Raw genomic sequence first — 16,557 nt, 5'->3', positions numbered from 1 at the left:
TGTTGCTGATAATGGCTATTCTAACAGGGGTGAGGTGGAATCTTAGTGTGGTTTTAATTTTCATTTCCTTTATTGCTAGAGATGGTGAGCATTTTTTCATGTGTTTTCTGGCCATTTGAATTTCTTCTTTTGAGAAAGTTCTGTTTAGTTCACATGCCCATTTCTTTATTGGTTCATTAGTTTTGGGAGAATTTAGTTTTTTAAGTTCCCTGTATATTCTGGTTATCAGTCCTTTGTCTGATGTATAATTGGCAAATATTTTCTCCCACTCTGTGGGTGTTCTCTTCAGTTTAGAGACCATTTCTTTTGATGAACAGAAGCTTTTTAGTTTTATGAGGTCCCATTTATCTATGCTATCTCTTAGTTGCTGTGCTGCTGGGGTTTCATTGAGAAAGTTCTTACCTATACCTACTAACTCCAGAGTATTTCCTACTCTTTCTTGTATCAACTTAAGAGTTTGGGGTCTGATATTAAGATCCTTGATCCATTTTGAGTTAATCTTGGTATAGGGTGATATACATGGACATGTTTTATTTTGTTTTCAATAGTAAGCCAATACAGTAAAGACAACTTCAAATATGCATTTTTCATTGGGAGACAAATAAGGAGAATTGGCATCTATGAAATCTGAGCTATGTATTAAAGAAAGTCAAAGTATATACAAAACTTATATTAGGCTGCTGTCCGTGCTGTGCAAAAGAGAAATGATAATGTGGTCTTTCAGGTATAGAGGGCATAAAAATATTCTTTGTTTTTGTTCCTCATTTTTAACTCTTGCTGCTTCTGCTGTTAATAATACTGATATTGTTAACAATAATCACTTAAGTTTTAATGGTGAGCTTCTACTTGAAAAACACTTCCATTTTGTTTCCTCTTCTGAGTTAATTTTCCCATGTGTCTTCCTTACATGCATACACACCCACACACAGACACAGAAACACACACACACACAAACACACACACACACACCAACACACACACACACCGTAAATCACCAGTTTTCTTTTATCATATACTCATTTTCCAGGTATCATCTTAAAATTTTTCTTTCCAGAAAGCTTTCATTTATTACCTAGGAGCAGAATGACTACAATACATGCCACCATTTGCAAAACAAATTAATGACAAACTGGTTCATAAAAACTCAAAGCCTATAGACAGATGTTGCAAAGCCCCATTCTACAGCAAGGTCAGTGCTGGACTAGGCTCTGATACTGTTCCTTGAGAGATCCATCTATTCCATTGTCTCTATAGGCTCTTGTTCTGTTTCTGGGAGATATTTCCGTATCTACTATTCCATTCAGAGAATTCAGATTCTTGTCAACTTACAATGGGGTTACATCCAGATAAACCTACTTTAAGTTGGAAATGCATTTTAATATACACCTAACTTACTGGACATGAGAGTTTAGCAAGACAGTTGTTTGCTATCATAATAATGAGACTGACTGGGAGCCCTGGTTCACTGCCACTGCCAAGCAATTCCCAAGAATATCATACTGCATAGTGGTAGCCTTGGAAAAGACTTAAATTCTAAATAAGTATGGTTTCTACTAGGTGTTTATGGATTTCATTCTACCATATGATTGAAGAAACATAAGTTGAAATATTGTAAGTTGGAAACCCTCTGTATTTGCTTAAGGCAACATTTGGTTACCCAAGGATGGTTTTCATTTCTTAAAGTGGGCTGGGTTAAAACTTTAACTATGACAAAACTTTCAGGTTTACAGTTAATGGATTCTTTGCTAGAACCTATCCCTTATTAACTTAGTTAGCTTCTGGGTATATGATTCCTTTCAGTTCCATGTGCAAATATCCACACCATAGGTTTTGTTTTCCAGATGTTCTTCTTAGACCTCTTGTCAAAATCAAATTTGTCTGCCAAGAATAATCAGTAAGTATCTGCATTGAAAGGTAAAACTTTCAAAATGATTACAACACAAAGTCCAGTTTCCAACAAGTAGTTTCCTTAATAAAATGGTGGCTTATACTTAAAAAATTGCTGAATTGACAAATGGAAGTTTATATACATACATATACACACATATATATATCCCATGTATTCCTAATATATATCATATATCTCCCACATATTCACTCACACATGCATACACACACACACACACACACACACACATACACACACATATATATTCCACATATGATTTAGAACATGCTGTATTTGCCTTTGTGACTCCAACTTACTTTGCTTAACATAATGTTCTCTAGTTTTTGGTGTATGTTGTTGTAAATGATAGGATGTCATCTTTTCATGGCTGAATAGCATTCTATTCCATACATTTTGGGTGCTCTTTTATCTGTTGATGGACACTTGGTTGATTTCCATCTTGAATATCACAAATATTGCTGCTATAAACATGGGAGTGCAAATATACCTTCAAGATACTGATTTTATTTCCTTTGGGTATATACCCAATAATGAAATTACTAATTCATATAGTAGTTCTACATTTTTTTTGACCGTATGGTGGTTTGAGCTTAGGGATTTGCATTTGCCAGGCAGGTGCTGTACAAGTTGAGCTATAACCCAGCTCCACATGCCAGTTCTATATTTGATTGTTTGATGAGCCTTCACACTGTTTTCCATAGCAACTGTACTAACTTACATTCCCTTCAAGTGAGGGCATAGGTTTCTTTGATCTACTTTCTTACCATCACTTTTTATATTTTTTTTATTGTTATAGCCACTCTAATTGGAGTGTGACGATATCTCTTCATGGTTTAGATTTGTATTTCCCCAATGATTAATGATTTTTTTATATTTTTTCATGTACCTGTTGATTATTTTATGTATCTGTATGTCACTTTTTAAATTTATAATCTTTGCTATTTCATGGTCTTTGGCTCAGCTTACTAAACTTATGGGAGCTTTCTCACAGGAACATGGTTTAAGTCAGATGGTTTCTTGGGTAGAAGGTATTGGAAGGTTTCCTTATTCAATTGCCTAATACCAGGTGTTGAAAAAAGTGGGACAGATATGAGACTCTTTGGCTTCTTTCTTTGTGTTCTTTCTGTGTAGCCTGTTCAAGCATCTTTGTATTAAGGAGTTCTTGCATAGGAAGTAGTAGGACTTCCTATATCATGAACAGCAACTTCCCAAATAAGTGTTCTAAGAGTCTTTTTATCTAACCTTGGAATTCCACCTCCACCACACTTTATTATTTCTGGCCTCCAGCAGTAGCTGGGCTGACAAGGCCACCATACTAAGCTTATTGATTGAGATAAGGTCTCCCTAACTTCCCTCTTCCCCCTGGCCTCAAAACAAGATCCTCCCGATCTCTGTCTTCCTAGTGTCTCAGATTATAGACACAAACTACCATGCCTGATTTGTTCTATACATTTTCTAAAACATACTAACACAATCCCATCTTAGGGCCCTGTATTTGCTTTATCTCTGACTAAACTGGTGTTGTTCCAGATGTCCTGAAGCTTATAAATACACAGTATTTCAATTATTTACTATATAAAAATGAATGTTTAATAGACTATTCATCAGTTTAATTTTAAATATACTACTCAAAATAGAATATAAATACCACTTTTGGTATATTATTAAACTCTAACCATCTTATGGTTACATGATTAAATAAATATAGTAATTGTTAGTTGACCATATTACTGCAATTGGTATTAAATATAAATTGCTGAAAATGATGAAAACTACTTATTAAATTATAATTCCTCATAAGTGAAGAGCCTAATTTTGATTTGTTATGTCAGCTGTTTCTTCAATAAAATAACACATTTTTCATTATATTTTGTACTATAATATCATACTGGCTTTCATTTGTCTGTCAGGATGAGAATTCATTTTAGTTAAAGTCAGATAGTAGATGCATACAGGCATTTCTTTAATGTACTTTGATTTATCTTAATTATAATTTATATAAATCTTTTGATGTTACTGGTGATTGTACTCAGCATCTTTTTTTCCCTTTATTGTCATGCAAGTGGGGTTACATTATGGCATTTACAAAAGTTCTTACAATATATCAAATATATCATACTTGAGTTTATCCCCTCCACTGCTCTCCTTTACCCTCCCCTCCCACAATTCCTGAAACAGTTTCAACAGGTATCGTTTTTGCATTTACACACATGTGTACACATTTTTTCCCCATGTACAGAGTTTTATCCAGTGTTTACCCTCCTATCCCTTTTCTCCTCCCCCTCCCTCCTCCCACTGGGCAGAACCTGTTCCACCCTCCTGTTCTCTGATTTTGTAGAAGTAAAAAGGAAAAAAAGGAAAAGAATGACATTTTTCCTTGTTTGAGATAAAGGTAGTCCTTTTTCTCTACCTGGATATTTGAGTGCATACACACACATGTGCACCCACAGAAGGTCTCTTAATTCACTGAAAACTAATTTCCTTAAATAGCATATCTAGCATTTCTGACTAATATCACCTATGAAGCTCCTCGTTGAAGAAGGATTTAGAGTTGTGGTAGGTCTTTGCTATTTACATAGGCTTTGAATCCTTTGCACTTGGGAGCTGAGTAATTAGACAAGGATTCAATGGCCCATCTTGAAGAGCTAATCAAGAGCTACCCAGATCAGGCACCATCTCACTGGGTTTTTTTTTATTGAAGTTTTAAAGTTTATTTAAAAATTATCTTAAGATTAGCAAAAATCGTATGTCCTCACTCATATGCAGACTTTAGATCTAGGGCAAATGCAGCAATGCTGTTGGACTTGGGTCACATGACAATGGGAGAGCACATAAAAGAGGTATGGGGATAGGTAAGAAACCCAAAATTTGGAAGTTTTTGATGTCCCCACTGCAGAGGAGTTAATACAGTAATCTTAAAATGACATAGGTCAATATGGGAAGGCGCCTGGGAAGTAGTGAAGAGGTCAGGTAGAGATGAATCAATTCAGGTTGTAATACACTTGTGCATGGAAGCAATGCTAGGAATCTCTCTGTATAGCTATTCTTATCTCAACTAGCAAAAATGCTGTCTTTCTTATTATGCTTATGTCTTCTCTTCAACAAAATTGAAGAAAAGGGCAGAACAGATTCTGCCTGGAAGTGAGGGGCTGGGGGGGAAGAGGGAGGGAGTGGGGGGGAGGGGGGGAGAAATGACCCAAACAATGTAAGCACATGTGAATAAATGAATAAAGAAGAAAAAAGATTAGCTTGCAAGAACAAGCTGAGGAGTCTTTGTTTTTATTTTGCCAAACTTTCTTTCTAAAAGTGCCTTCAACCAAAGCAGGTATTATCATAGTTAAAATTCTTATTTTAAATTGTTTTCCTGGGGTGTGGGTATATTGTAGCATTTACAAAAATTCTTACAATACATCAAATATATCTACTTTAATTCCCTCCCCTCCACTTCTCTCTCCAATTCCCCCTCCCCTGATTCCTAGAACAGTTTTAACAGGTATCATTTTTGCATTTACATACATGTGTATACATTGTTTGTATCATATCATCCTCCTACCCCTTTCTCCACCACCACCCTGCTCCCACCAGTACCAACACCCACCCCTCAGAGCCTGGTCCACCCTCCTGTTCTCCGATTTTGTAGAAGAGAAAACATAAAAGACAGAATGAGAACATTTTGCTAGTTTGAGATAAAGATAGTCACACAGGGAGTTTCCTTGTGTTTTCTTTGTGTTGTTCACATGTATATGTATATTACAGCCTCAAATGTTTCACTTCCTCCAGTCCTTTTCACCCTTCCTTAGTCTGCTCCCCATGGTGCCCTGAACTGTTTTAAATTTCTATATTCATTCTTGTACAATTATCACATCAACCTCATTCAAGTTTTTGGTTTACTTCCTTTTCTTTATCCCTCCCTTGCACAGACTCCCCTTAGTATGACCCATGTCCCATAATATTGCTGAATTTATTTTAGGTCTACAATCTGCATATGTGGGACAACATGTGGCTTTGGCCCTCTGAGCCTGGATAACTTCACTTAATATGATGTTCCCCAATTCTATCCATTTACCTGCGAATGACAAAATTTCATTCTGCTTTGAGGCTGAGTAAAATTCCAGTGTCTATAAATACCATATTTTCTCAATCCATTCATCAGTAGTGGGGTATCTTGGCTGTTTCCATAGCTTGGCCATTATGAATAGTGCTGCAAAAAACATGGGTGTGCAGGTGCCTTTGTAGTAACCTGAGTCTCATTCCTTCCGGTATATTCCTAGGACTGGTATTGCTGGATCATATGGCAGGTATATTTCTAGATTTTTAAGGAGCTTCCATACTGTTTTCCACAATGGTTGTACTAGCTTATATTCCCACCAGCAGTGTGTGAGGGTTCCTTTTTCCTACATCCTCACCAACATTTGTTGTTAGTGGTGTTCTTGATGGTAGCTATTCTAACAGGAGTGAGATAGAATATTAGTGTGGTTTTGATTTGCATTTCCTTTACGGTTAGGGATGGTGAGCATTTTTTCATGTTTTTTAGCCATTTGGATTTCTTCCTTTGAGAATGTTTTGTTTAGTTCAGTTGCCCATTACTTTCTTGGGTCATTGATTTTGGAAGAGTTTATTTTTTTAAGCTCCCTGTGTATTCTGGTTATCAGTCCTTTGCCTGATGTGTAGTTAGTAAAGATTTTCTCCCATTCTGTGGGTGGCTTCTTTAATTTAGAGACCATTTCTTTTGTGCACTAGTTATTTAATTTCATTTAGTCCCATTTGTCCATCCTTTTGCTTCATTGCTGAGCAACTTGTGTTCTAATGAGGAAGTCAGTGAGTCCCCTATTGCTTGCAGTGTATTCCCTTTTTCCTGTACTAGCTTCAAGATTTCAAGTATGATATTAAATACCTTAATCCACTTTTAGTTGATGCTTATACAGGGTGACAAACATGGATCTATTTTCAGTTTTCTGCAAGCAGATATCCAGTTTTTGGTAGTATAGCCATTTTTACTATGTTGATTCCACCAGCCAATGAGCATGGGAGATCTTTTCATCTTCTGTACTCTTCAGTGGTTTGTAGTTATCCTTGTAGAGGTCATTTACATCCTTTGTTAAGGTTGTTCCTAGGTATTTGATTTTTTTTTTTTGAGGCTAGTGTAACTGGAATTGTTTTCCTATGTTCTTTCTCAATCTGTTCATTGTTGGTATATAGAAAAGGTACTAATTTTTTAATTTGATTTTGTATCCTGCTACTTTGCTGAAGCTACTTAGGGTATCTAGGATCTTTTTGGATCTTTTAGGTATAAAATCAAGTTGTCTGCAGACAGGGATAGTTTGACCTATTTGTATTCCTTTATCTATTTGTGTTCCTTTAATTTCTTCTTCCTGCCTTATTTGTCTGGCTAGGAATTCCAAGACTATGTTGAATAGGAGTGGACAAAGTGGGCACCATTGTCTTGTTCCTAACTTTAGGGGAAATGGTTTCAGTTTTTCCCCATTATGATGTTGGCTATAGGTTTGTCATATATAGCCTTTATTATGTTGAGGTACATTCCTTCTATTCCTAGTTTCATCAGAGCTTTTATCATGAAATGGTGTTGAATTTTGTCACATTTTTTCTGCTTCTGTTGAGATGATCAGGTGGTTTTTTGTCTTTGTTTCTGTTCATATCCTATACTACATTTCATGATTTGTGTATGTTGAACCATCCCTGCATCACTGGGGTGAAGCTGATTTGGTCATGGTGAATGATCTTTCTGTTATGTTGTTGGATTCAGTTCTCCTTTATTTTACTGAGTATTTTTTCATCAATATTCATTAAGGAGGTTGGCCCATAGGTCCTGTTTTAGGATGAGTGTAATACTGGCTTCATAGAATGAGTAGGGCAGTGTTCTTTCCTTTTATATTTCAGGGAAAAATTTAAGGAGTATAGGTATTAGTTCTTCTTTAATGGTCTGGTAGATTTCAGCAGGGAATACATCAGGTCTTGTTTTCTTCTTTGCAGGGAGACTCTATCACTGCTTCAATTTCAATGTGGGTTATAGATCTGCTTAGATGCTTAGTATTGCTTTGGTTCAGTTTTGAATGGTTGAATGTATCTAGAAATTTGTCCATTTCTTCTAGAATTTCCAATTTATTGAAATACAGATTTTCAAAGTAGTGCATGATGATTCCCTGGATTTCCTTGGTGTTTGTTGTTATCTCTACTTTTTAGTTTCTAGTTTTCTTAATTTGGGTCTTTTCCCTCCTCATTTTAGTCAGATTTGCCAGTGGTTTGTCAGTCTTGTTTAATTTTTTTTGAAAAACCAGCTTTTTTTTTTTTTTTTTTTTTGGTGATTCTTTGGTATTTTTTTTTTTTTTTGTCTCTAATTTGTTGATTTGGGCTCTTATTTTTATTATTTCTCTTCTTCTTGTTTTGAGTTTAGCTTATTATTTTTCTTGGAGTTTGAGATATTGTATTAAGTTGTTTATTTGAGATCTTTCTATATTTTTAATATATGCACTCATGGCTATAAATTTTCCTTTTAGAACAGCCTTTGCTGTGCCCAATAAGTTCTGATAGGTTGTGTTTTCATTTTCATTAAATTCCAGGAGCTTTTTGAGTTCCTCCCATTTCTTCTATGACCCACTGACCATTGAGTAATGTGGTGTTCAGCTTCCAGTTGTTTGAATATTTTTTCTTGTTGCTTTTATTGTTGAGTTCTAGTTTTATTTCATTGTGATAAGATAATATGCAGGGGATTATTTCAATTTTCTTATATTTGTTGAGATGTGCTTTGGGCCCTAAGATATTATCTATTTTGGAGAAAGTTCCATGGGCTGCTGAGAAGAATGTTTATTTTGCTGTTGCAGGGTGGAATACTCTGTAGACATCTGTCAGTTCTATTAGGTTTATGATGTCATTTAGTTCTAGGATTTCTTTGTTGACTTCTTTGTCTTGATGGCCTAAATACTATTGGTAAAAGGGTATTAAAATCTCTAGTACCACTGTATTGGGGTTTATATGAGATTTTTAAATCCTTTAGTATATGTTTGATGAAATTGGGAGCACTGACATTGGATGCATAAAAGTTGATAATTATTATTTCCTCTTGATATGTTGCTCTTTTTATTAGTATGAAGAGACCATTTTTTTTAAATCTCATTTGACCAATGTAAGTTTGAAGTTCCACTTTATCTTATGTAAATATTGCTACTCCTGCTTGTTTAGGGGGCCATTAGCTTGGTAAATTTTCTTCCAGTCTTTCACCCTAAGCCAGTGTTAGTCAATAAGTTGAGTCTCTTTTAAACAACAGATTATCCTTTAAAATCCAGTTTGCCAAGTGTCTTTTGATGGGGAAGTTGTGTCCATTAACATTCAGTGTTAGTATTGAGAGGTATGTGGAGATACCTGCCATTTAGTTGTTTTTGTTGTTTAAAGATTTGAGTGTGTGCAGCCAATTAAATGTTACTGTCTGTGAACTCAGCGCCTTGTGTTTGCTAGGCAAGCACTCTACCACTTATGCCATGCCCCTAGTCCTAATTTATGAGTTTAATGGAAATATTTATTAAATGAGCAAAGAGAATGAAAGAGGTCATCCATAATCATAGAGCCAGTTAATGTAAAATGTCAAATTTTAGTATATTTCCTTTCAGGAATACGTATCTGAGTGTATCTATATGTATGGACTCATAATTAAGGAAAATGATCACATACATTTAAACTTCTTATTATATATTTTTATTTTAATGAATTTGATAATGTTTTGCATTTGTAGAAACTTATTTTGAGCAATGTATAGTATTATATTTTATCTCTTATTTCAGAGTAATTTTGTCATCTATTCCTCTGATATTAGACATTGAGCTTGCTCCCATGGTTTTGTTACTGTAAATAATGCTGATATACATATATATATATATATAGATAGATAGATAGATAGATAGATAGATAGATAGATAGATAGATATATGAATTTATAATTCATTCTGAGCATCTCTGAATATCTTCTTGGGATACATGCCTAAATATGGAGCAATTGTGTCAAAGACTGGGTATTTTAATGATCTAAGAGCCTAATTTTTGATTTGCTAAGCTGCCCTCCAGAAAGTTCCCACACAATTGTATTCCCACAAGCAGCATGTTAGATATCTATTTGCATTTTTTAATTGTTAGTCATATTGGGTGTTTTAATGTATGAATTAACTGTTTGTGAGTTTGTTTGCATGATTCTAATTGTACCATTTGGTAATTTAGTCATTGTCTGATTTTCTTTTTTCCTTATTCCCCCTCCATGTCTTCCCATTCACAATACAGATCAGGCACAGGGCCTGGAGTGAGGTGTATACGGGATGGATTTACTTTTCCTCCTTTCTGTATTGTCAGTGTAAGAACCAGGAGGCCTGATTTTCATATTTATTGACTTAATAAGAATTTAATTTTCTGAGTAACAATCATAGGAAATTGTTTACCAATTAGCATTTGATATTATTATTGTTTATATTATATGTGGTAAATATATATTTATCCAAATGTTCCAATTTTTTGTTTTACTACACATTTCTGTGACTTACAAATTTTCCCTTTTATTAAATTATAAATCTACATTTGTTTCCTTCTTACTCATTTCTAATTCTGTTCTTGCTTCAATAAACTAAAGTGCTTTATTTTTTCATTTTCTCTTTAATTTACTATATGTAAGTTCAATTATGCCTCTCCTTTCAAAATTGCATGCATTTTATTCATGCAATTTATCAAAATATTAGGGAGGTTGTTATTGATTCTATCTTCTCACACTTATGTCTGTGTATTTGTGACAAATACACACTTGTCTGTTACAAGGTGAATATGGAAGGAGAAAAATATCTAATATATGGCTTTATAGTGCTAATATGTTACTTCAGCTGGGCACAGATGACTCATGCCTATAATCTTAGCTACTTGGAAGGCTGAGATCTGGAGGATCGCAGTTCTAGGAGCAAAAAATCTTGTAAGTCCCCTTTTTACAATACAGAAAAATGGTATGATGACATATGCATGTCATCACAGATATGGTGGAAGCATAAAAGTAAAGGCTGTCTGTCCAGAGCAGCCTACAAAAAATGAGACAATATGTCCAAAATATCTGGAAGAAGGAAGGATGAAAGAGAATGATTGAGAAGGTGAATTCATTCATGATATATTTGATACATTATAAGAACCTGTATAAATGCTACAATGTATTCCCAGCCATCACAACAATAAAGGAAAACAACAACAACCATAACTGGAGCAGAAAATGGCTGAAGGAGTTGCCTTAAGTGCAAAGCCCTGAGTTCAAACCCCAGTACCCTCCAAAAATACTTATATGTATATTTTTCTATATATACACAATGAAATATAGTACCCCCAAAATATTATAAATATGTATATTTACAATGGAAGTTAATTTCTTAAAGCTTGCTCAGAAACCAGATTTTTTGTTGTATTAACCATTTTTAAAGTTTTACCATTCATGCAAATAGTTACTGACTTTTCTTGGCAGACATTTGATTCTGACAAAAGGTGAGCATGGGAAATAATTCCAATATAACAGATATGACTTTCAAAACTTAAGTGTAGAATAATGTGCTTTTGGTCCAATATTCCAATATGCAACTGAAATCATACTGCACTCCTTATTAACAATATTTCACCCAATAGCTTTTTCTGGGCACTTTCTTTAAATGCAATCATGTAGAAAATTACTTAAAGATGTCTAACGTATAGCAGTGGTTTTCATCCACAACATAAAATACTACTGAATAATGGTAAAGCTGACAGATTAAGGTAGGTTTTAGTGACCTGGATTTACCCTGCTTTCAAAATATGTACTTTGGAAAGTCTTTCATACTTTCAACCCATCATATTTATTGTTTTGCCATACTCTGTGAATTTCCCAGCATTAACAAGGATTCCATGTAGTAATGTTATCTTTTTCTTTGGGAGGCTCCCATGCATTTACATATTATTACTAAATTCATCCATGATAATATACCATTATATTACAACTAAATTGCAGCTCTCTGAATTTTGAGTTTGAGATTTCCCTGATTCACATACTGATACATTAAGCTCATCATTTTGTTTTCTAATTTTCACACATCTAATTTAATTGCTAAAATATTTTTATGAAGTGGCTATGAATTTCAACTTGAATCCTGTTATGCCAAGAAGCTAGAGATGCATCACTAGCAGTTGGGTTACAAGAAGTATTAAACTTGTAACATTTGCAGGAAATAATTCCTACTTGAGGTTTAATTTATTGAATGCTTTATTTTGTAAGATGTTTACTGAAAGCAGAGACAAGATAATTGGAAGATTATCATCAAAACTGTACAATTCATAGTATATCATATGATGTTTTCATGTATAAATACATTGTGTAAAGTCTAAATCATGTTTGGGATATCTCTCTCTTCAAATATTGGTCATTTCTTTATGGTACAAAAATGAAAAATTCTTTCTTCAGGATTGATTAAATATACAGTACATAATTATTACCTAGAGTCATCCTACTGTGTAATAGCAATTGTACTTCTGATCTTCTTACTCCTGCCTAACCAACCACTTCCCATCTTACTCTCCTCTCCTTGACCCAATCTCTGGTAAGAACTATTCTCCTAAATTCTATGCAATCCACTTTTTAAAATTCTACCTATAAGTGAGATCATGCAAAAAAGTCTTTCTGTTCCTCAGTCATTTACATTAACATAATGATCTCTGTCACATCCATGTTGCTGCAAATAAGTTGTAAAAAATAAGTGATGGGATGAGGCAGTGTGTGATCTCTCCTAGGTACATAGCTCACGTAACATTCTATAGGGCAGAAAAGTATAAGGAAAAGAAGGAAAGTGAAACTCTATGACTATAAACTTTCTTCATGCTTAAAATGAAGATGGTGAGTAAATACTCTGGGATAATTTCTGTTAAAGTAGCCTATTAATTTTTAAATATACAATAGTCAGTGATAAACTTCCATTACTTCACATTTGGAATTTTTATGCATCTTATTTCTGACCTCAGAGGCCTTCAATTCAAGTAACAGTTGTACTGGATCCTAGAGATTTAGATTATTTCCTCATATCTGTGCATCTTGAAAGTCTAGTCAAAATTTAAATATATCTTAATGAAAATTTAAAATATGAGTTAAAAATGGCATATGCAGTGATACATAATTTCAAAGGTAAGAATGTTCTTCCTCCTTCATTAGTAAAGCAATTTATGTTTTAAATGTCTAAATTTGCCTAAGTATCTGGAATGTCACAAACTTTTGGAAAGAGTTTGAACATATTCCCATGTATGGTATTACTCTGTTAAGACACCAGCTGAAAGCTGGCATAGGGATCCTTTTGCAACAGGATTTCTGCAAAATGTCATCAATGCTTCCCTTCTTCTTCAAGATGTATGATTTGGCAAGTGTCTCACTAATTAAGCTCTAAAGAGATTGTCATCTCTACAGCCACCAGCTGATTGTATTGTTGCATTCTTGAATATAATGGGGATGTCACAGCAGCCAATGGTACCTGCCTGCGCCCAGACAATTTCATAAACTCTAAAGCAATCTGTATACAGACATCCAGCATTTTATGAAAACTGTTCTCAAAAGTTTATTATTGTTTAAATTTAAAAACTAACAGAGAAAATTATTCTACTGTGCTTCCTATACACTACATGGAGATAGATTATTTGTAGAGAAGCACATTGAGCTCAGAAAAGTTGGTTTAATTAGGGCTTATTTTTTCATGTGTTCAGCTATTTATTCATGGATTAAACATATTCAGCCTACAATGCATGCCAGTGACACTGTTGATTCCTTACAGTTTTCATTTTTTTATTATTCTTGTACTGGGGAAACATTGTGACATCTACAAAAGTTTTTATAATGTATCATAGTTGAATTCAACCCCTCCATCATTATCCTTTCATGTCTGAGTACTAGCATATTCTACAAATTTCAGAGTTCACAAATTTTTATTAATGTGTGAGCTCTTTTGCATCGTGTTATTCTCATTCCATAGGGTATGAAGGGCCTATGAAACTGTATACAAATTCCAAGCTTCTGAGTACATGCCACAAAAAACAGACAATTTAATGATAATCATATTCAAACCCATTTTTCTGTGTGAAAAATGATGCGAGGCTATAGCTTTATGCACTGCAATAAAGTCATCATAGAAGAATATTCATTATTGGCTCCATTGCTCTTATTTCTTTCTAAAAATGTCATTAGATAAAAGAAGAAATACTGAATCATATATTTCACTGTCTTTTAATGGCACATTACTGATTTTACCATGAATTACTTATTAAGGCAGATGCAAATAATGCAAAAAAGAACAAAGACTGAATTTACTGCAAAGAAGCCAAATGTTAGACCTGAAAATAAATCTAGGAAAAATTTTGTTTACTTTCTCATTAAAAAAAACAATTCTTTGACTTTGAAAGAATGTCAATAAACCTTCTAAGGTGTAATTTTTAGATGGCAGGAGCAGATGAAAGCCTTATGTTTTCATTGTAAGAGAAATGCAATAGCAACTGGAAGATTAAGAAAAAGAATGCATGCCTTAAAATATTCTAATGCAGGAGGAATGCAGTGATATTCTAGAAAATAGTCAAATATACCAAAAACACTTTGTGCCTCCAGAGAAAAATGCACAGTCATATAAAACAGAATTTCTACCCAATATCATGTGATTCACACACCCCCATTGTTGATCACCTGGATTCATGATGTCTACCTTATTAATTTTCATGAATTGTTTGTTGTATGATGCACAAAGTACACAAAATGATACTTTACTGTGGGCATTCTGTCTTGAAAGGTATGTTTTTTTCATTACTGTCAATTGGTGAAATTGAGTAATAGGGTGATGAAAGGAATTCAAGAATCTTGAATAAGGGACAAAAACTGATGTTAGTACAAAAATATTTTGAGCAAGACTGTAAGATCAGCAAAACTAGAAATACATTGACCAATGGGGCATAATAGGGAACTCAAATTATCCAATATATAAAAACTTTTTATAAGATGTACATTAGGATTCAAATTCCATTTTTACATTCTGAATAGCTATTGTTTAAAACTGTTTTCATTGAGTCATCATTCTTTCCTAAAGATACATCACACACATCAGATCTCTGTATAGGAGTGTATGTCTGCGTCTGGGCCCTTGTCTTTCCATTGTCGGTTTATTTTCATGCTATTTCCATGCCATGCTGCTTGTTCTAATTTCAATAGCAATCTGGTACATAACAGTGCAGCTCTATGTTTACCTTAAGCTATCTTAGTTGTGTGCTTCTTATTATAAAATTTTAGCAAACTGTTAAATGTCACAAAAATTTGTGCTGCAATCTACATTACAAGTGGTGGGTTCAGTCAGATAAAGTGGGTTGGGATCAATGAAAAAAGGTGCCATTTCATAGTATTAGGACTTTTGAACATTGGATATCTCTTCATTTCTTAGATAGTCTCTACTGCTCTTTGTTACAATTGCATTAACTATAAATATTCCGTTCATCATATGCTAAATTTATTTCCAAACAAAATAGTTTTATTACTACTGTAAATTACAGTATATTATCTTTGGCTGAAATGTTTGTTGCTGATGTTCAGAAATAAAATTGGCTTTTTAAATCTTATATTCAGTGAACTTTCTAATATCCTCAGTTATTCATACTAAATTGTCAATATATCTGTGTTTCCATGTAGAAAATCCCTGATGATAAATAATAACAGTTTTATTTTCTGCCTTCTATTTCCTGTGTTTGTCATATTTTGTGTTCTTATTTTTCTATATAAAGCCTGCAGTGAAAAATTAAAGAGGAGATAAAGAATGTTTTGGTGATTATTATTTGCTCTTTTACAAAGGATTATTATAACATTCATTCATTTAAGCAGTTGTTAATGTTTTAAATTCCATTTAATTTTTCAAATTAAAAACTTGCCTTTTGTTCAGGAAATTAAGAATTAATTTATGGATTATCTTCTGTGGATAAGGAACTATTTTTCATATATATGTATATATATATATATATATATATATAGAGAGAGAGAGAGAGAGAGAGAGAGAGAATAAACCAAAATTCCTGATCTGTGAAATTTAAATCTTAGAGCTTTTTGTTCATTAGCATTCAATGTTTGTTTTCCTTAATTATGAATATATGCTAAATTCTATCAAAAATTTTTTTTCTGCATCTATTGAGGTGATCAAAATTTTCACTTTTAATGGATCTGACATTTAAAATATATTAAAATATTCTCACATATCTAAGAAAATCCCAATGTAGTAAGTGGGAGTTTGAAGTAAAATAATATTGTTGTCTTCAATTCACTAAGAAAATAAAATGAAGATATGACACATGCAATCCTGTGCAGAAAGTTGGCAGATGTTCAAGGGATTTCTGGCATCATTTAAGTGGAGACCTCATTCCATTGGTGACACGAGACAGTGATTTTATGCAAACAATTTTTGGTGGGAGGAGGGTGCATACTGGAGTTTGATCTTGCTAGGCTGGCACTCTACCACTTGAGGCATGCCTTCAGTCCTTGTTTACTTTAGGTTATTTTTCAGATAGAGTCCAGGTCTTCTTCAGACTATGATGACCTTACTTAAGGCTCTCATATAGCTGGGATTGCAGGCATGCACAACCAGGTCCAGCCT

The 16,557-nt window shown here is 33.8% G+C and overlaps 1 long non-coding RNA gene and 1 pseudogene across 12 annotated transcripts in view; one reads left to right on the top strand and one right to left on the bottom strand.

The window, feature by feature from the left end:
- Positions 1–16,557, top strand: part of LOC141411000 (uncharacterized) — a 483,550-nt gene that overhangs the window by 143,743 nt on the left and 323,250 nt on the right. The window lies entirely within an intron of this gene.
- Positions 10,168–10,279, bottom strand: LOC141411265 (small nucleolar RNA SNORA51; annotated as a pseudogene).

This window comes from Castor canadensis, chromosome 9 (genome assembly GCF_047511655.1).
Source record: "Castor canadensis chromosome 9, mCasCan1.hap1v2, whole genome shotgun sequence".
NCBI classification, from domain to species: Eukaryota; Metazoa; Chordata; class Mammalia; order Rodentia; family Castoridae; genus Castor; species Castor canadensis.
This window is presented reverse-complemented; position numbering and strand designations above follow the sequence as displayed.